This window comes from Phasianus colchicus, chromosome 1 (assembly GCF_987193195.1).
Source record: "Phasianus colchicus chromosome 1, bPhaCol1.hap1.1, whole genome shotgun sequence".
Classification (NCBI taxonomy): domain Eukaryota; kingdom Metazoa; phylum Chordata; class Aves; order Galliformes; family Phasianidae; genus Phasianus; species Phasianus colchicus.
In genome coordinates, this window is record NC_143436.1 from 156,820,625 (window position 1) to 156,842,611 (window position 21,987).

The window sequence follows — 21,987 nt, forward strand, 5'->3', positions numbered from 1 at the left end:
AATAAGAAGTGCTGAACTGGGATCTTTGGCTCTGTTTGCACCTGTGTTAAAGATCTCCCACTGAAGAAGTTATCACACATGTTTGTGAAAATCAGGTCATTAGTGACTTGCGCAGAGCTGGTGAACTGCAACTTTTCTCTTCCCACACTTCCTGAATGTTTCCAAGCACCTTGGAGGGTGATTTTTATGCTCTTGATTATGTTTATGCAGGATAATATGTTAGAAATCGTAGAATGGCTTGGGTTGGAAGGGGCTTCAAGGATCATCAAGCTCCAACCTCCCAGCCACAGGCAAGGCCACCAACCTTCGTATTAATACTAGACAAGGATGCCTAGGGTTCCATCCAACCTGGCCTTGAACACCTCCAGGGACAGGGCATCAGATAGGTGAACTGCATTTACTGGGTGGCTTATTCTTATTGTGTAGGGATACTTATGCATGTTTACTTTTAAAGGCTACTGATTGTAGTTTTGTCTTGCTGGACTTGTTAGTATTTTCAGAATAAAAGTAGCCTTATCCATGGAGCATGATGTGTACTATTCGGAGCGTCCTGAAGCTGATACTATATTCATCTTTAGGGAAGAAGAAGCACCTTGGGAGAAAAACTCTACAGCATAGTCCTGTGTATGTTTTAGGAGAGCTGAGCTGTATGTAGAGTTGGACAGTGGTTACCTCTGTGTGTTTATTAGTGTGTAAGTAACCCTGGTTCTATTGGTCAAACCATTTTATTTCGTACTATGGTTTTATATCTGCTTTTCTTAGCGTCAGCAGTGGCTTTTGCAGTCTCTGTTGACGTCCATCTCACAGAGTGCCTGTTTGTCCTCTGTCAGCTGTAGTCATTGCTTGTACTCGGTCTACTGTCAGTGATTCTGCATGATGAACAGTCTAACTTTTTGGGTTGTGCTGATTTATACTTCGGCTGTTTTTTCCCAGTCCAGTTGTCTGTTGACCCCCTGAAACTGTTGTGACTGTGTGAGAGTGGAAGAGGTGTTTAGTGGCCACCACTGCTGCCAAAGGTACCGCAGGCTCTTCCCAAAATAAGGAATGTGATGGCCTTATGCCCCCTGCCTTTTTATTGAGAGGAATGCCTGCAGAACAGAAGTTAGATCTTTGGTTTCTCCAGGAAAATGCCCACCTACCCTGTTTGCCTGTTTATTGTAGTGCTGGTTGCTTCATAGTCATGATCATGAGAGTGTGGCAAGGCACAGTTTATAAGGAGATACGATGTGTTATTATGAACAAATTGTTGAAAGAATATGTGCATGCAGACCTGTGCTTCTCTTTGAAACCTGCATAAGAGCCAGTGTGTCCCAAGCATTTAAATTTTTCCCCTATAACTAACAATATTTTGCATCCAATTTATAAGGAGTATTTTTCCTTGCTTGGTAATTATAAAGACACTGTAGTGAGTGAGTTAAGGTAGCCTTGCATGATTTTCTTAATTAAGGCAGGATGAATCTAGGTCTACCTACATGTCTGGCTGCAGGAGTATTTCATACTGGAAGTGGTGAGATGAAGGTGGGAAGTTGAACGATGCTTGAAGAAGTGGATCTTAAACATCTAGAGGCACTGGTGGCTTGACAAGCAGGAACCACTGAAATCTGTAGGTTGATGTGTCACAGATGAGACAACTATACGTACAGACCATATATATTTTGTGGGATTTAAGAGTAAGAACAAGATAGGAGACCACAAAAGCCTATGCATAGATAAGTATCATTGCTTTCCTCATCACGTCGGTTTAACTGAGGAGAAGGGCTTTGTTTATTGCTTCTGTAAATAAGGCGTAACATCCTGAAGGCTGTGAGGAAGTTTGTCAGTTATAAGGAAGGATTCAGCTATATTGTTTTTGTTTTCAGTTGTATTGTGACTAGTTCTACCCGATGAAGGCAGTCTGCTCTCGCCATGTGTAGAGGCTGCGAATGACGGTGGCAGAGACTGTGAAATGGCAGAAAGATTAATTAATAGGAGGAGGGAATCAGGGATCTCCTGTTGGTAAATAGTGTACAGAGATGTTAACCCAAGGGAAGGTCAGTAAATCAGGAAAAGATTTGTTGGTATTTTCCTTTACAGAAGGAGGAGTGAGAAAGTGCTTGTTTGCTTGAGGAGTCTCAGGTGCTTTTTTTGTACTTTTTTGTTTGCTTGTCTGCTTTCATTATTTGTGGACTTGGAGAAAGTAAAATTCTGTATGGCTGAAGGCAGAACAGCAGGTATATCAGGTCTTTGTTGGCAATAATGAACATGGATCCAAAACAAGTGGATGTCACTTTAGGATGCCAAGTAGATACTAACAGAAGAAGATAAATTATGTTAAAAGAACAGTGGTTCTTCATGTAACCAAATAAACTGCATGGACTATTGCACAGTAAGTCAAGATAGAAACAAGGAGTTGTAGCATAATAGAGTTCTGCTAAATTTATAATTGTTTTTATGAGAATCCATTGTGCTAGTACAAATGGAATTTCATACTGAAGGACCAGTTGTAAACTAAGTGCCTTCAGATGAAAGCCAAACAGAATTTACTGCACTTTATTTAAACTTAAAAGGAATGTAATGAATGTTGATGGAGAGTTATCGCAGTATTAAAACAAAAGATGGAAATGTAAGAGATAGTGGTGTGATACTCTTAAAAGGATCCAGAATAATCCTTTTATCAGGATGCTTGTCTTCTGAACATTGCTTACTCATTAGAATTGTAGCATGTAACCAAGATATGCTGCCCTAAGGCAGTGATCATGAAATAAGAATACTGTTTAGCCCTGTTGCGCTTTCCCAGTTTTGTTTTACTGGGATGTCACTAATAAATGGATGGTTGCAAGAACTCAGTCGTGTAAAAGCATCAGGAGAGCTTCTGATGTTCAGTATTTTTGTGTCAGAATATTGATGTTCATAAAATCATAGCCACCAAGGATGGAAAAGACCTATAAGATCGTGCAGTCCAACCATTCATATGCCACCAATATTTCTTCAGTAAACCATGTTCCTTAGTACAACATCTAAACATTTCTTAAATGCCTCCAGAGATGGTGACTCAACCACCTCCCTAGGCAGCCTGTTCCAATGCCTGACCAGTCTTGTGGGGAAGAAATCTTTCCCAATATCCAAACTGAACCTCCCTGGTGCAACTTGAAGCCATTCCCTCTAGTCTTATTGCTAGTTGTGCAGGAGAAGAGGCCGACCCCCAGCTTACCACTACCTCCCTTCAGGAAGTTGAGAGTGTTAGGATCTCCCCTGAGCCTTTTCTTTTCCAGACTGAACAATCCCAGCTCCCTCAATTACTTCCCGTAAGACCTGTGCTCCAGACCACTCACAGCTTTGTTGCCCTTCTTTGGACACGTTTCTTTTCAGGGCCTCAGTGTCTTTCCTGTAGCGAGTGGCCCAAAACTGCACACAGCACTTGTGGTGTGGCCTCACCAGAGCTGAGTACATAAAGATGATCACCTCCTTGCTCCTGCTGGCAGCTCTGGATTTCTTGTTGTTTCTATTAAGTACAGACAGATATCCAAAATAGTTAGGTGATATTTAGCTATTTCATGAGTAACACCGAAGGCTTGGAGAGTCTTGCAGGTCTGCCATGGTTTTAGAGAAACAGCATCAATGTCAGTCCTCAGATATGTTGGCTTTTTCTTCAGGTTGTTGTGACTTTTGGAAGTAAGATGATTAAAGAAGTCAGGAATGACATTAATCACAGATACGCAGAAATATCAGTTTTAATAGAAAGTAAGCCCCTTTTTCTTGCCCACCTTCAGCCTGCAGTGTCTTTGAACCCCCAACTGTAAAATCCTTCTGGGTCCAGACTTGAGAGCTGCATGGTGTTAGAGCTTTCTAGTCAGAGTACTTGACTTATCTGTGGGTGAGTACCAGCAGTCTAGTGTGATTATAGGAGTTTTTTTCTTTAGCAGGAGTAGCAGAGACTTTTCAGCTCCATGATATGATGCTGAAACAGGAGGTACAGATAAGTTGGAGATGTTTTATCCTTTGAGTTTGAATTGACTTTTTCATAATTTACAATGTGTGTTCATCAGCTCAGCATTGGTGCTGGCTGTCCTATGAGATAAGATCCCAAGTACAGATGTCAGGTATGCCCACTGGAGGGTGAGAAAGAAAATGGGAGTGGAATTAGGAAGGTGTTCAGAGTCCTTCTTTCCAACAGTAGGGGACAAAATCTCTTAGGATTCTGTCAGACTTGCTTGATCTGGATTCAAATGCGTACCAAATGCAACTTGAAAATAAATTAACTGAGCAGCAATATAGTAGACTGGGCACAAGTAAATGGTGCAGTTACTAGGAGAATGGGAGATGAGGGGTTAAAGAGGGGAAGATTAATGTGGCAAATGGAGTCTCATGGAAGGGTTAAATTATCAGCAGGCATTCTCTTCCTGTTTGGCCAGTTTTTCTGAACTAAAAAGTTAAACACATGAAATATTGTAAAACATGTGATTGAGTATTAACATCAAGAAAATCAGTTGCAACACGTATATGCAAATTTGCAATTTACAATTAGGAAGAGTGCAGTTGGAGTGACCATATAAAAATGAGCAAGACTTCAGTAGTCCTTGCTTCCAAGAACAGTGACCTTCTGTTTATGTAAGAACTGCTACCACTCTCTAGACTTGGTGGAGACAGTTTATACTCATGATAGTTTTAACTTGCATGCAGTTGTTTTTTGGTGTTTTTTTTTTTCTTCACCTTGATAAATAATGGGGACAAGACTTCAGAGTCTGATCTTCATTGCATTGTTATAAGCATTTGTGTGTGTATGGTAGGATGAGATAGATGTAGAAGCAGAGAGGAGGGAACAGGGATGTCTGCTTCTTACTTAAAGTTATTTCTGAATGTAATTGGGCATCCAACTAATGGGGGAGAGTTAGGGGGCAAGCAAGTCCTTGGAAAGAGAGAAGCAAAAAGGAGGTGAGCAGCGGGAACCTAAGGAGGACTGAAAGTCACATGTTGTCTAACAGGAGATAGAGTGGCCATAGCTGACTGTTGTGTTCCTTCTCAATCTGAGAGCTAGTTCGTTTCCCATTTTCCAGTAGCTTATTCAGAAGAATAACAGATAATAAAGAATAATTTTAAAAAGTTAATAAAGAGCCTAGGACAAAACAATGTAGGTGCTGATGTGGAAGTGCTCTAAAGGCAGGCAGTAACTCATGGCATGGAAGCAATAAAGTGCATTAATTCTGGATTTACTGGAAGTGTAAGGTGAAAGCTCTTGCTGAAGAGTATCTACTAAAGGAGATAAACCACTGCATGCTAAAATCTAGAACAGCCCCTAGTAATTCTTTTAGTCCTTCCCTTGGAAAGCAACAGGGTGAAGCGGCATGGTGAAGTTTCACTTTCAGAACTAGTGGGTATCCACTTGTAGCAGATTTGGTGTGGGTGGTGTATTTTTTCCAATCAGCTGTGTCCTGAATGTCACTGCAGCCAAAGTTAAAATTATTGCTTCATGGTTTCATCATGCTATTTGGATTTGTAATAGAGAAAAATTCTATAGTTGGCAGACACTTCGGGGGTGTGGATGGGCTTGTCTGCATAATTCTTTTGAGATACCTGAAGCAAAGGTCTTTTTCAGAGCTTTAAAGTCTTGGTACTAAGTTACCTGTAATATACATGACCGTACACTTAAAAATTCCTGATCTTTATGGTTTCTCATTGTGTACGACTTCAAGTTTGTTTTCTTTTTAAATAAGTATTTTTTTCCCTCCCTTTAACATACTTTAAAAATCTGAACTGAGGTTGTGAGATGGTTTCATCAGTAATAAATGCGCAGCACCTCTACTCCTGTGTAACTGCGTTGTCATTAAAGAAATGTTATTGAAGTAATGGAATATAGACTGTCTACTTTCATTTCACAGTAGGAGGGAATAGATAACTTCTATCATTAAAAAAAATTGCAAAACTGGGAAAATAAAGGAACTCCACTGTTGTTCTATCTTATGTGAGTATAATACTTAGAAGAAACTGATTTCAAGCTTACACTTGCATTCCTTCTAGTTCTTAGAAGTCCATTCTGTTTTGCTGTCAGTTCTTTGCTAATTAGTGTCCAACTGTAGTACTTCTTTCTCCCTTTTCTTTGGGGTCCTTCTTACACTGTCTTTTCTTGTTTGGATTTTGAAATGTAACTGGGTAATTGGTCAACAGCCTTCTCCAAATGCACTTAACAAGGACTGATTTCTTTTCTAACCCCTGTTTCCCATCAGCAGGTGCCAGTTAACAATGCAGTAAGGTGCAGAGGAAGATTAAGATGACTGTGGGAGTGCAGACTGGGGGCTTTCCGTTTCCATTCCTGATACAGTCTGTGTGATTCTGGGAAATTTCTCTCAGCACTAAATCTTCTTGGACTGAAATGATGATAATAGCTGGGGGAGAGCAGCATTCTCATAAAGGTGCCAAAAGCTGGAGGTTGCATTAATCTGGTTTGAGACAGTCGAGGTGTGATCTAGAGATGCAGGGTTCTTTCTGCTCATCTGCTGAAACAGCAAAATTAGTCTGAAAATTTACCCACAGAGCTTGAAGTTGGGTACTGAGAATGCGTCTGCTTTTGAAACAGCTCAGCTATTTGTACTAGTCCTCATATTGAGACATTGAGAAATTATGGGCATATATTCTTAATTAAAAATATGATAGTTGCAAGGGGCATCCTGTTACTGTGCATGAAAGTATTTCTGTAATAATAATTGTCTCCAGCTACATCTTGGGGTTTTTCTTTTCTTCTTTTCTTGTTTTTTTTTTTGTTTTTTTTCCTCACAGGCATAAAACTTGGTTTAATGTCAATCCTGGTAAGCTGGTAATTTTCCAAAAACTGTCCTTTCATCACTGTCTGTTCAAATTGTGAGTGGCAAGAGATGTACCTCATGTCATAACACTTCAGAGTAACGTGAGCTTTGCCTCAGTCATGGTTTCTAACAGTTGAAAACAGCAGCAATAGTTAGCTAGATCTTGGTTCTTTGGTGTACCATACAAGAGTCATTATGGGACTGAAGATTTAAATGCAGCAAATGGTAGCATGACAGTGACAATGGGTTCAGGTCTCATGGAGGCTGACTTTAGGGATCTATATGCTTTCTGTGATTCTGCTAGAATGAAGCGAGGGAGGACAGTTCGGTTCTTTCTTTTCAGACACAAAGTTTATGAACATTTACAGTATGTCTGTTTAGTGCATTGGCACTCTTGTGAGCTGGAATTAGGAAAGTGAAGTATAACACCTATTTTTTTCTGCCTTGATACTGAGCTACAATCAGAATCCAAATGAATGCTCTTCAGTACTTCTATCACACTTCAGTTTCACTAACAGTGGAGCTGGACCAGAAGGGCATGGAGAATAGCAGAGAGAGAGCATGTGGGTGGTCCCTTTGAGGAGAAGCTGATCTCTTCATTTGGGTCTATCCAAAGGCTTGGTGACTCTGAATTGTTTAATCTGCTAGAAGAGCACAAAAGCTCTTCAATTATGTTAATTGAGCGTTCTGCATCATTGCAGAGTGGAGCTGTGCTTTTCTTGTTCTTCTGGAGATTATTGTCCATAAGTATATCACAAATGTTTTACTTTCAAATAATTTCATTGTTTTGTTTGCAGTGCTTACAAGCGTTGGTCAGAGGTTAGGATTCCCTTCTAGTAAGGGGTCCAGAAATGAACTCCTGAGGGTCTAGGATTAAGAAAGCTGGCAGTGGAGGGACACAAGTAGGCTTACAACAGAACACAAAGGAGAACAATGAAGGACAAAACAGACCAAAAAAAAAAAAAAAAACACCAAAAAAACAACCAACACAAAACCCAACAAGAAAATAACAAACCAGCCTCAAACCATAAGGAAGAACCCACAAAAGTAAAAAGGAAGTCAAACAAAACTAGATGACAAACAGCTGGTCTCAGCAAATTAGGATCAACGATGGGAAAATTTAAAGGTGGACAAATCCCTTTTGTTGCTGGAGTGACTGAAATATGTACTATAGCATTGTGTATATATAAATACAATATTTTCTGTGCGTTCCACTCATCTGCCATTTGACTGTCCCTGTGCTGTACCCTGTGTGTTTACATCATTTCAGTGTAATTGCTGCTTGCACAGTAAAAATGCAGCAGTGATGGTTGCCATTCTCAGGGGTCTTTGCTCTTTGACTTACTCCTGACTCTGCATTTCACACAGGAAGCATCTCCTTGGATCACGGTGTCTCTGCTCTGCTACCTGAGGTGCATCAAGTTAAACTTCCCTTAGCTTGTAAACAATTTTAAAAGACTTCCCTGATTTCTTTCCCCTCACATTTTGTTTATTATGATTCATTATGGCTTTTCTTTCCTCCTGTTTCATCTTGTGTTGATATCCAGCCCAAGGGTCCGTATGGACATACCAATCTACTGCCTTTGCACAGATATTTTGTTTTACGAGGGAGTAGTTTCCCCTTATTGTGTGGTGAGGTTTGTGTTTTTTTGTTTCTGTGTGTCTCTGCTGTGACTTTGTAGAAATTGAGCCTCTCCTGATACGGAGTTCCATGTTAAAAATACATAATGTGTCAACTAACACACTGTTAGAAAAATCTGTGAGGTTCTGTGGGATGGGTGAAGAGGGGTCATTTGTTGTGAGGGCTAGAAGCAGACAGATGGGTACTGGGGCGGGGCACTGGTATGGTGTGGCTGAGGGACAGAGCAGGGCCTGAGCAGGCCCTCGGGAGCAGGATGAAGCCATGCTATGGAGTGAAGCAGGAGTGGTGGCCAGCAATGCTGAGTTGAGGGCTTTGTTGGCTGCAGGGTGTGTGCTGCTGCAAGCGGGGCCAGCTGGGGCTGTGTTACCAGCTGGCCAGGGGTGGGGAGGTGTGCTGCTGTATCGGCTGACATTGGAAAAGGGGAAAAGGCGGTGGTCATGGTTTAATCACGGCTGAGGTGGTTTTGCAGAAGCCTGGGACATTTATGGTTTTGTTGATAATAGCATGCAAATCCTTTTGCTTAACAAAGGTTTAGTAGGCTATCAAGTGACACTAGCTACTGGCATAGAGCTTAACTTGTGTGTTGTAACAGCAGAGCTGAACAAGAAATGGGACTTGAAGAAAACTACTTTTCATGTCTTTGACTGAAAACGCTGTCAGATTAAATGCTTGCTCCCTCCCCCTTGCCTTATATGATTGCATATGTATCTGCAGTCAGGACTGGCTGCCTAGGGATTTGCTCCATAGCCAGAGCACTGCGTGCACTTTGCTGATCTTTTCTTTGAGGCCAGGTAGGACTGGCACTTGGTGCTCCCAGCTCCTTAGTGGGCTGAGGCTTCTCCAAGCGTGTCTACTTTGTTTCCCTCTGTCTTCAACAGCAGCTGGAGCCAAGCACCAGAGTGTCTGAAGTGAAAAGTAGTTCATTGTGTGCTGTTTTCAGAGAAAACAACCAGCCAGAGGAGATGAACAGTTTTTTAAAGGTACTGCAGCAGGTCACAGCTGTTTGAGTGCTGTGTGCCAACCTCTTTATCCATTTCTACTCAGAAGTGTTCCTGCCACACCACAGAGAAGTGAAACTACTTTGCAAGCCAGGTGGTAGATCTTTTTTTTTTTTTTTTTTTTTACTTTTCTCTCTCTCATTGCCAGTAACTTTTATGATCCTCTTAATGTTATTTTTTTTCTGTATGTGTTTTTTTCTTTAGTAGATATTCTTGGAAGGTTTCAGACTGCCAGTGTCAGTTGGAGCAAATTCCCCGAAACTGACTTCTGTGAAGTTGCCAGTAAGATGTGTTGGTATTGCCAGGTGATCCAGAGCAGTGCTCCTCAGCTCATAAGCATCAGAAAAGAAGTTATAAAGTGCCAGGAACCTTTGCAAGGAACCATCAGACCTCTTTGGTTTTTACTTAATGTTGACTTAAAGAATGGGCCCCTGTCCTTCCTTGACTTTTTTCCCTTTGTTCCCCAGTGAACTGAAGCCCAAAGTATTTTTGTGCAAATAATGTTTGCATTAGACTACAGAACTATTTGGCATCTGGAAGGAAACAAGTTAAAGACCCTGTTAGGGTGGAAGTCATTTCCCCTAATTTCAGTCACTGTAGTTAGAAGTCTGGTTTAGGCTACTTCCCTGGATTTCCTCTGTCAGCAATGAAAAACAGTGATGTTTCTGCAGACCAGTTCCTCCCACCTATCACAGAAACTAATCTGAAAAGAGGATAAATTGTTGTATAGCTGTGGTTGGCTTCTTTCTTCACTACAGAGGGGCAATTACCTTTAGTCAAAAGTGAGCATATAGATAACATGTAGGTGAGCTGAAATCCAGTCTCAATTTGTAGCGCAAGATATGCAGTTGGAGTAACCTTTTTCCTGCATTATTCTTTTCTTATTTTATTTTTTAATTAAACACATACTAACAAATCCTATCTGCTGTAGTTGTGGTGGGTTACGTATCTCTACAACAGACTGTAAAAGTTAAAGATTTTCTAAAGACTTGATTTACGTAATGTGCAAGGGATGGTTATCAGTCAGTTGGTCAGTGAAGGATGTGACCATGTGTAAATGTCTGTATTTTGTCACCTTTTTCTGTCATTACCATTGCCTGTCCTTCTGTTGCATAACTAAGTGGAGTTATTCAAGTAGATACGTACTTTTTTCTCTTTCTTCTCTGGGTTACTTTACCATACTTTCCAGTGTATATTTCTTTCTAGTTTATTCCCTCACTTTTACACTTTGCCCGCCTGTAAATATATTCAGACTTGGAGAAAGGAGTTTTAAGTAGCTGTTTTCCTCTTCTCCCTCTGAGAAGCTATCTGCTCTTCAGTCCCAAAAGCAATTCAGAAAGGGTAGATTTCTCCTTCTGTATGCAGGCAGCAAGAGGAGATTGCAGAACGCTGTTCTTCTTAAAAGCTTGCTTTTCTCTGTGGTTAGGGGGAAAAAGAATCTCAACTGAGTATTTTTAGGACACCAGTTAAGTGTTATAAGTTTTGTGCTTAGGCTTCCCTGAAGTACCAGGTAAGGTAATCTGGTGCTGCAATTGCATTGGTAGGGTTGGTCTGGAAACATGTTCTGGGCAGAGCACCAGCAAACTTTTATCATGAAACTAAGATGAAAAATGTAATTTTTTTTTTTTTTTCAGAGGCTGTGCAGGAAAGCCTGAGCCAATCCCTTCCTCCATTCAGTATCACAAGTTTTCATCTGAGTTGTTTCAGCCTGGTGGCATCCTAAAGTTTCCCTTGCGTAAGGCTGTGTTGTAATCTCTGAACCTCTGTTTCTAAGAAATAGATTAACCCAAGAGAAAGTGAGGGGAAAGTGAACTAACAGATGATTATGGCCAACTGAAAGGACAGGAAATGGCTGGTGTGAACAAGTGCAGAGATGTTTGACTTATGGGCCTTGGCTGTTATTGCCCTTGAGGATTAGTAGTCTTGATTAAGAGGCATAGGTAGTTTGGGTCTTGAAGCCTCTCTAGGCATTCCTTTGTGTTGCTTTCTCTGGTTACTTAATAAGCAGACAATATAAAAGGACTGGCTGTCGTGCATGAAGGACAGTATTTTGACAAATACTGTTATTAATCCAGAGGAACATCATCCGTGGTTGAAACTTGAGTTGTCCTTCCCCACAGGCTTGTCCTCCCTGATGGAGTTGTAGCTTTGGCAGCTCCAAAGGAAATTGCACCTCTATGTCAGCACATGCTCCATTTTGCATGCCAATTCTTTCTCATTTTCCTCTGTTCATGGTGCTTGGTCTCTCACAACTCTTCCACTACTATTCTCTTGCAGGTAGCAAGGAGAAGGTAGGCTACTGTTCTGATTCGAGTGGGCTGGTATTTATGGTGCACATGCCAGTCCTTTGAGGCAGCCATGTGTGTGAGCAGGAGAAAGTTGTGCTGGCCATGGGGATTTGGGTGATCAGAGCACACAGCTGTAAAAAGAGGCAAGCCAGCAGGCTCTGCTGAGGCCAACGTTGCTGCTCCCACTTGCATGGTGATGTGTCCAGCACCGAAGAAGCGAAGCCTCCAGAGAGCTGTTGTCTTTCTCATCTCCTCCAAGGTGTGAGGTATGTGTCACATACTCCTCAAGCTCCATGAGGATTATGGTATGTAGGCTGTAGGTTGGATAGGCTTGCCTCTTGTCTCCCTCCCCAACCTCTCCTGAGTGCTTTCAGACTTCGCAGCTGTGCTGCTTTGCAGCTGCTGCTGTTCCCTGGAGAAGGCTTCACCATTGACATATTGCCTTTGTCAAAAAGTTGATGCGTCTCCAGCAGGGTCTCTGTCCCTGCTTTCCCCCCACCCTTCCTGAAGGGGGCTTTGCTTGCCTTCCTCATCTAGAGCTCTGTACTTTGTGGCCAGCCCTAATGTCTGGCTGCAGTTGCATCACTGGCATTTTTTATACCACTGAGCCATTGTAGTGGTGTGTGGCTGTGTCCAGTCTGAAATGACTCTTCAGTGTGCAGTTCCCAGCGCTCATGTGGTATGTAATTGCTGATGTCTGTGTGTGCTTTCCTTCAGTATCTGTTCCTATGTGATGAACAAAACTGATATCTCTGTAGTTTTACAGTGACAGTGCTGCTCTGACTGTCTGCCTGGCTAAAGGGTACTGAGTTTTTCAGTTGTGTTCTGGGTTGTGGTCACCTTGACTGTGGGTAGCACTCACCTGCAAATACCCTATTGAATGAGTTGTTGCTGAAATTTTCATCTGTATGCTTGGGCTGCCAGCTTGGGATTAGTATGTTGGCTAGCATAAAACTTGCAAAAGGACTCTTCCTATATGTATTCATAGAAAAGAAAATCTGTGAAAGTGATAATAGAAGTCAGTTAAAAGCTGTGCAGAAAGTTGTTCTCTCAGTCACCTTGCAGCATTGATGTAAGTAATGCTTGTTTTGGTACAAGCAGGGCTATCTCCTAAGAACCTCCTAAGAACTAAAAGAGGACCTGTCCCAAAACTTCTACCAGGTATGCAGGATTTGTACAGAATGGAATGGCTCTATCTGCTTTGTGTATTAGGCTATCTGCAGTTTGTCATTCTGTACTTGAGAATCATAGAATGACCTGGGTTGAAAAGGACCACAGTGATTATCTGGTTTCAGCCCCCCTGCTACGTGCAGGGTCACCAACCACTACACCAGGCTGCCAGAGCCACATCCAGCCTGGCCTTGAATGCCTTCAGGGATGGGGCATTCACAACCTCCCTGGGCAACCTGTTCCAGTGTGTCACCACCCTCTGTGTGAAAAACTTCCTCCTAATATCTAACCTAAACCTCCCCTGTCTCATTTTGAAACCATTTCCCCTTGTCCTATCACTATCCACCCCTGAAAACAGCTGTTCTCTCTTGCGTTTATATGCTCCCTTCAAGTACTGGATGGCCATAGTGAGGTCTCCCCACAGTCTGCTGTTCTCCAAGCTGAACCTCAGCCTTTCCTCATAGGAGAGGTGCTCCAGCCCTCTGATCATCTTAGTGGCCCTCCTCTGGACCTGCTCCGAAAGTTCCATGTCCTTCCTGTAATGGGGGCCCCAGGCCTGGGCGCATTACTCCAGATGGGTGCTCACAAGAGTTGAGTAGAGGGGGACAATCACCTCCCTCTCCCTGTTGGCCACCCCTTTTTTAATGCAGCCCAGAACACAGTTGGCCTTCTGGGCTGCAAGCGCACACTGCTGGCTCATGTCCAGCTTCTCATCCTCCAGGACCCCCAAGTCATTCTCCACAGGGCTGCTCTCAAGATGATCTTCCACCAGTCTGTATAAATACCTGGGATTGCCCCAACCCAAGTGCAGCACCCTGCAACTTGGCCTTATTGAACCTCATTAGGTTTTCATGGGCCCACTTCTCCAGCCTGTCCAGGTCCCTCTGGATGGCTTCTCTTCCCTCCAATGTATTGACTGCACCGCTCAGCTTGGTGTCATCCACAGACTTGCTGAGGGTGCACTCCATGTCACTGTCTGTGTCATTGATGAAGATGTTGAAGAGCATCGGTCCCAAGACAGACCCCTGAGGGATACTGCTTGTGACCGGTCTCCAACCTGACATAGAACCATTGATCACAACCCTTTGGCTGCGTCCAGCCAGCCAATTCATCATCCATCAAACAGTCCATCCTTCAAATCCACACCTCTCCAATTTAGAGAGAAGGATGTGGTAAGGGACCATGTCAAAGGCTTTGCAGAAGTCCAGGTAGATGACATCCACTGCCCTTCCCCCATCCACTGAAGCCATCCCTCCATGATAGAATGCCACTGGATTGGTCAGGCAAGATCTGCCCTTGGTGAAGCCATGTTGGCTGTCTCGAATCACCTCTTTGTCTCGAATATAGCTTCTAGGAGGATTTGCTTCATGATCTTCCCAGGCACGGAGGTGAGGCTCACTGGCCTATAGTTCCCCATTTTTTTCTCCATTTCTTAAAAATGGGAGTAACATTTCCCTTTTTCCAGTCACCTGGGACTTCACCAGACAGCCATGATTTTTCAGATGTGATCCCTGAGCCTCTCTCCATCACATCAGTCATCTCTTTCAGAACCTTAGGATGGATATCATCCAGCCCTATGTGCCAGTACATGCTCAACTTCACGAGGGGAACTCTGACTTGTTCCACCACTACAGTGGGATAGAAACCACTCCTCACACCCTCACCTAGAGTCTCATGGTCCTGGCTGACATGGGAAGCCTGACCACCCGTGATGATCAAGCAAAGCACTCGTTGAGTACCTAAGCTAACCTCTATGTCTGAGCATCTTCCTATTCCTGTTCTTGTAATTCACCTACTGAGTTTCCCTTTCAACATGGCAAACACTCAGCTTTGTCGAGTTTATTTTTGTCTGAATCATACAATATCCCTAGTTGGAAGGGGTGCTTGAGGATTACAGAATCACTGAATTACCTGGGTTGAAAAGGACCACAAAGATCATCTAATTTCTACCTTCCTGCTACATGCACTGCTACAACCACTACACCAGGCTGCCGGAGCCACATCCAACCTGGCCCTGAATGCCTTCAGGGATGGGGCATCCACAACCTCCTCGGGCAGCCTGTTCCAGTGTGTCACCACCCTCTGTGTGAAAAACTTCCTCCTAATATCTAACCTAAACCTCCTGTCTCATTTTGAAATCATTCCCCCTTGTCCTATCACTATCCACCCATGAAAACAGCTCTTCTCTCTCCTGTTGATATGTTTCCTTCAAGTACTGGAAGGCCATAGTGAAGTCTCCCCGCAGTCTGAAGTCTCCCCACAGTCTGCTCTTCTCCAAGCTGAACCAGCCCAGTTCTCTCAGCCTTACTTCATAGGAGAGGTGCTCCAGCCCCCTGATCATTTTAGTGACACTCCTCTGGACTGCTCCGAAAGTTCTACATCCTTCCTGTACTGGGGCCCCCAGGCCTGGATGAGGTACTCCAGATGGGTGCTCATAAGAGCTGAGTAGAGGGGGACAATCATCTCTCTCTTCCTGCTGGCTGCCCCTTTTTTATAGTGGCCCAGAACACAGTTGGCCTTCTGGGCTGCAAGTGCACTGCTGGCTCACGTCCATCTTCTTGTCTACCAGGACCCCCAAATCGTTCTCTGCAGGACTGCTCTCAAGGATCATCAAGTCCAACTTATGGTTCCTCATAAGGCCATGTAAAAATCGGGTCATAAAACTGAGAGCATTGCTCAGTTGTCTGAGATCTGTAAATTGCTTAAGCTATGGTTCTCACCTGTCTGTAGCACCAAGTGTGGAAAGTGGCCCAGTCTCAAGCTGGTTGTGCCCTGGTGTATCCAACTTTCATGGGTCTTAAATAACTATGAGTCTTAAAAATGAACAGAGGACAAACCAACACACACAGAAAGTATTTGGAGCTGATGCACTTTTTTACTGTGTGCATCAGCATTCCACCTTTTAGTTTATTTTCTTCCTTCTCAAGGTTCGTCCTTTGCAGCTTTAGACTATCAGAAGGAGAATTATGAGCTTTGTTGCTGCATCGTGACAGGGAGAGATGCTCAGGAGATATGCTAGGAGCACAGCAGCTTTGTGATGCTGCCAGCAGCTGTCCATCCAGGGGACAGCAAATATTCCTCTAATGACCATGCAGAAGTGCCCTGTAGTCCAGAAGTGACCTCAGTGCTAAACGTTTGTGCTGTTGTACTGATGGTTTTAGGTGAGCCATCATAAATAGATGTTGTCCCTTCAAACCATCCATGTATATATTTTTTGAGTTTACATCCTGCTGGATGATAGTCTTTCAGTCATTTTGGCTTTAAATGAGAAATAGACTCTGAAAATAGCAGCTTTAGCAACAGGACTGAAGCTTCTGAGGTGGAGAGATGACTTTGTAAGTGACCTGCGTGGTACTGAGATGGTTAGTTTACATTCTGACATAATGCAGTCTAAACCTTTTTGCCTTAGGAGATCTCTTGTATTTGCACAGATGACTGCTGCCAGTGGTGCTTTCTGTCTGCAGCATGGGCACATCTGGGCCTTGTTTGATGTCTTAAGTGTCTTTAGCGATGTAATCACGCAAAGGCGTAGAGTGGTCACAGGCCTGAATAGGTGTCAGCAGGAAAGCACACGGACTGTGCCACCCGATTGCTGCAATTCCAGCATGCTGCTCTCTAGCTGGCATGCAGAACTGGCACTCTACAGTCCCCAAACACCAGCTGTGCAAACTGGGGTTGGGGTAAGGCTGCAGCCTTGGCAGCATTTCTTCTCTGGCTTTGTCCAGTTGTACAGGTGCTGTGTGCTATTATTCACATTGAGATCTAAAAATTGATAGTAAAACGTCCCCAAGTGTTCTAAGGCTGTGTCTGAGAAAGGTTTATGGATGCAGTCATTCTTATAGGAGCATGTTGGAATGTGTTTAAGCTTAATTAAGAAAGCTTAATTTTAGCAGCATGGCTGTTGTCTAATGGAATGTTTTGTTTCTTATCAGGTTTGGTCTCTGTCACCTAGGTCTTCTGAGTGCATCAGAAGAGCTCTGGGCACTGTCACTCTGTCTTTTCCTTGCTGTCCTGGTGGATTTCAGCACGCCCTGTAGCCCTTCACATCCCTCTTGCTGGTTTGCTTCTCAGGCTTCCTGTGCGATGGCCCATGGCCAGAATAGCAGCAGTGCGAAATGGAGGCTTTTCGGTCTGGGCACTGTCCCCAGGTTTTCTGAGCAGGAGTATTTTTGCTCTGAAGCAGTAGAGCAAGGTACAGCAGTAGCACTGGGTATGTTTCTGTAGTTCATTGCCTCGCTTGAGTTTGGAAGGTTGTCTCCGCAGCAACAAGTTTTAGGCTTGCTTGATTCTTGTTAGGGAGAGAAGGTTGTGCAGCACCTGATGACTGTCATGAAGGCTTCCTACTCACCAGGCGTGGGTGAGTATCTGGATGTTTCAGGTTATATTCTAAAGGGAGATTTTCCCCCTCACTCCCCTGTGGTCAGAATGAAAGTGAGCATTCAGACTTGAGCTGTGGAAGGAGAACCAAAAAAAAAAAAAGTATGTATCTGTTCTTTTCTGCTTGGGAGCTGGCTGGTTCTGCCAGCTGGGCTCTTTGAGAGCCAGGGCAGCTGCTGTGTTTTAATCACTGCCATGATGCTCTGGGTCAGCTGGAGGTGTGGACACGCACAAAACAAGCAGGGGAGAGGGGTGGCTTTTTTTTCTTTTCCTTCCAATTTTCTGTCCCTGTGGCAGAAATTGTTGGTGATTGGCAGCTTCACGGTTTGAATGCTGCTGAGGTTTTGGTACATGGAGTGAGCTGAAAGGGCTGGAAATGTCTCAGCCGAAAGTGTTAGAGAGGCAGCTCACCATTTGTCTTCAAAAGAAGCTCATCTTGGTTTCATGTGCTTGTGGCTTGGTGTCAAGGTGCTATGATGCACGTGTTCAACAGACCTGCTTACCTTGGGTAAGCAAAATGGTGACTGTAGGGAACTGCAGGCAAAACTCTTTGTTTAAAGAAGGAAATTGAAATTTTGTGAGTAAGTAAAGGTCAGAAGTGCTATGGCTGCTATTAGCTGACTCTGTCCTGCAGGAGATTATCAGAAAGGTGGTACTACAAGAAGTAGGACACACATCATTTATAATTTATCAGCATATAGGAAAACACATTTAATGTCCTGCTGTGCAATAAATGTATCCTCTACAGGAGCACCAAAGAGTGCACAGATTCTCTGCTTGTTTTTTAATTCATCCTTTTTCACCTACGTAAGAAAAGTCAGGTTGTCCTTTATCGCTTCCTTAATCAAGAGCTTTATTTTGCGTGCTCGAGTCTGCATGGTTAGAGGAGCGACTGACGCATGGTTTGATCCTGGGATCCTGCCTTGAGGATTACGTACTTGTCACCACAGTGCATTTAAAGGTGTACCACAAACTGCTTATTGCAAAGAAAAATAATAATGAAAATGGTGTTATTTCTGAGACAACAGCTACTGCTCTGCTACCCGCAGGAGTATGCTGGCAGGTTCAGAGCTGGCAGAGAGGAGAGGAGGCTGTTCTGGACGCAGCAGCAGAAATGCTCTCTCACTGCTGAGTGTAGTTAATAGAAACAGACAGAGTTGCAGCATGAGTGCATTCAGGGGTCACAGCTGTGAAGGATGCCATGCTTCAACCTGATTTAGCAGTGGGAACCTTGGCAGGAAGTTGCCGTGTTTATGAGAAGCAGGGTAACCACAACTGCAGGCAAACCTGAAAGATTCCACTGTGGCTTTCATTATGAATAGCAGGCAAGAATGTTGAAAACTGGCTGTAAAAAAATCTGAATACCAGAGAGAGAGAGAGAGAGAGACGCTGTGTAAAGGAGACATAAATTCCACCGTGACATCTCCAAGTAACAATAAAAATGCTGGTTCCGTCTGCCACAGTTGTTTGCAAGGTAGAGAATGATCAAAGATGGAGTAATTCCAAACCACCAGATTTTTTTTTCTCCAAATATGGAATTGATGTTTGAGGGCACTGGAGGAAGAGGACAGGCAAGTGCCATTTTGGCTGCTTTCAGGAGACACGGAGTAGATGTGCTTGGTGTAGTTGTCATTGTGCTTCATTGGGTTAAAAGGCTGCTCCTCCCTGTGGTTTGGTTTTGTTGCAGAAATCAAGTGTGTCTTTTTTTGTTGGTTTTTTTTTTTTTAAATGATAGCCTGCGATAGTCGAGCTCTGTTGAAATGATGTCTTAATCATCTGAATGCCATGTGAATATGCCGTGTTCGCAGTCCCACTTGGAATATAGCTGGGGACTAGGGAAGCTTTTACAGTCATTTTTGTTTTGTTAAAATAAAGGGATGTATTTCTCTTGTCTTTAGTGATAGGAAGTGCATGGAAGTTACAAACCTCAGTCAAGGTTGACTCTGACCTGATGTGACGTGTATTTTCCACTGTGGGTAGGTTGTATTTATGCACAGAGCCTCGGATGTGGAGTTCCTAGTCTCTGGCAATGATGACAAATGAGTCATGCAAGCCAGGATTTTTGGCTGGTGTATTATTGTGAAACAAAGTGCCAGTCAGTTTTGTCGTCTTAACATAATTTATATGAAAATGTTAAAATTGCCAAATATGAATTAAGAACTTTCCTATAGCAAATCTGTTACTCTCAGCGATGAAAGCATGCGTTTCACTTTTCACCTTTGTTATCTTACATGAAAACTTGTATTAATCACTACTAAAATAATAATTTTCTGGTGCATGACTGTGAGTGCCTAAAGGGTGCTGCACTTTCCTGGCACCAGGCTCAGCCTTACCTGTTGTTTCCTCTACATAGAAGAGCAAGAACTGTTGTGTGTGACCTGTTGTTGCTCCACAGCTCTGAGCTGGGCTTGCTGAGCCCACCATGGAGTTCTGTATGGAGCCTGGTACCATCCTCCCACCTCCAGTGGTGCTGTGGCTCATGGTGCTGTGCCAGGCTGCAGGGCCCTCCCAGGAGGGCAGGAGGGCAGTCTGGTCGTGCTGACCTTTGCTGACCTGCCTGAGCTCAGCTGATGAATTGCATAAGCATCCTGTGTGAAATCGGTGAAGAAAGCATGGGGGTGAGGAGGAAACCCACTAAGTTGCTATATGCTATAAATTGGTTCTTGTTGCTTCTTGGCATCCTGCATCATAGGGAAATTTGATGAAACTGAGCAGACAGTCAATTCTGAACTTTACTGATGGTTATCTTCTTCCTCAGAGGTCAGAAAAGTGCAGACTGGAGCTTGTTTTGGTCACCACAAGGATTGAATTACAGGCACGCTGTGTGGGTTGGGCAGGTTTTGAATTCCCAGCTGCGGATTCAGGAACAAAGAGCTCAGATCTGGCTGCTTTGCCCCTTATTCTGTACCTTCATAACCAGATTAGCTCCTTGCAGATTCTACCTTACCTTGTACACATTGGAGGGCCAAGCATGCTAGATGCACCTTTACTGGGTTAATTGTAGCAGTTGCTCTTGTAATTTTTTCTTGTAGAGTTATGGAGGTGATACCTGTCCCTTACCTCTCAATACCTCTAGAGAACGTACAGCTGTTTTATATGGCTCTGTGTGGCATATTGTGTAATAAATCTCTGGAGATTAGTGTGCTTAAGAAACCTTTTTCCCTTCTGAAACCTTTGCTGTTGTGAATAAACAAATTACTTGAGTTGCAGTGTGTGTCATATCAGAAGACAGTTACTACCAACACATTTTCCATGCAGTGCTCTGGACTTTGGAGTTCCTTTTTTAAGTTAGAATCTGTTTGTTCTGTAGCACAGCAAAACGCCCCTTGTCCAACAATTTTGTGAACAGATCACTGAGACTTCTGTCCGTGTGCTAAGCAATGAGTTTTAACAGCTAGATTGGCTTTTGTCTTTTGGGGAGTTTGCTAAACAGTTCCTAGTTGCATTCATTAACTTGTGGATGTACCAGGTAGAGGGAGTTGCCTGGAGTTCATTTATGTATTGCTCTCCTGTGATACAAATCTGAAGTGGTTGAGTTGAGAAACTTTAATATTACAGAGCAGTGCAAATAGGTAGTGGGCTGTGACATTATTCAATATATTAAAACAAATTAGTGTTATAACATCGGTGTGGAAGAAGTAAAGAGCAGAGTGCCATTTTGCATTGACACCCACACCTTCAGAGAGTCACAGGAATCTGTAGGTTTCTTGGTTATGTGCTTCTCACCCTCAAAGGCAAGCTTTAAGAGAGTAATAGCACACACAAAGCCAAACCACTTTAAGTCACCTCTGGTTAGTTGCCCGGGTTCTGAGAACAGCAGCCCATGTTCAGAAGTGCTGGCTGACAATTTGGGTTTGGTTTTATTTTTGGGGTTTGCAGATGCCAGCTAGGGACGTGGTGCATGGAGGATCAGACACCTTTCCCCTCCATGCTTGCATTTCTGCCTGATTCTGTGGAATCTGGTTGAGCACTCAGCGTGAGTGGAGGCTGGGCTTGCTTTCTTATTGCTGTGATGCAATTCAAGCAACTCTTCAGATTCTTTATCAGGGTTCCTTGTCATAGGACAAGGGGAAATAGTTTCAAATTAAAAAGGGAGATTTAGAGTTGGTATAAAGAGAATTTTTCTACAGTAAGGGTAGCGAATCACTGGAACAGGTCCCCCAGAGAGGTGGGGGATGCCCCATGCATGGTGACATCCAACATCAGGCTGGACAGGGCTCTGAACAATGCAATCTAGCTGTAGGTGTCCCTGTTCATTGCAGGGGGGTTGGACTAACTGACCTTTAAAGATCAATTCTATGATTCTGTGAACTGCATTTGTGTGCAGAGACCTGATAGTATTGATGTAGATCAGAAGGGATATAAAAAGGAAAGATGGGTGGCACGAGTGGATGTCAGAAGAGGAAGGGCAAAGGCAGCTGCACACACGTGTACCTCTGCACTGCCAGGTTCTTGCACCTTGTCCTATTTGCAGAGCCTCCAGCTGGAAGGAAGAGGTTTGCAGGCTCTGTGTGTTGCTGATTCAGCTGGAGCGGGTGGGAGCTGAGAGTGAGAGCACAAGGGAGTGGGCTTCAGAAATGTCAGGCACTCAGAAAAAGTTTAGTTTTTGTTTCCCCCTAAGTAAAGTTTGTGAAGTTCTCTGAAAGAAAAAAAAAAATCTGTTTTGGCAGATACTACCTAGCTCTCCAGTGCTACTTATTTTTATATTTACCACAGAACTGGAGAATGATTAATGT

At 43.4% G+C, this 21,987-nt stretch overlaps 1 protein-coding gene and 1 pseudogene across 7 annotated transcripts in view; both read left to right on the top strand.

The window, feature by feature from the left end:
- The window catches only part of KLF12 (KLF transcription factor 12), a 276,242-nt gene that overhangs the window by 16,980 nt on the left and 237,275 nt on the right, over window positions 1-21,987 (top strand). The window lies entirely within an intron of this gene.
- Window positions 1-21,987, top strand: part of LOC149920185 (E3 ubiquitin-protein ligase TRAIP pseudogene) — a 52,229-nt pseudogene that overhangs the window by 12,777 nt on the left and 17,465 nt on the right.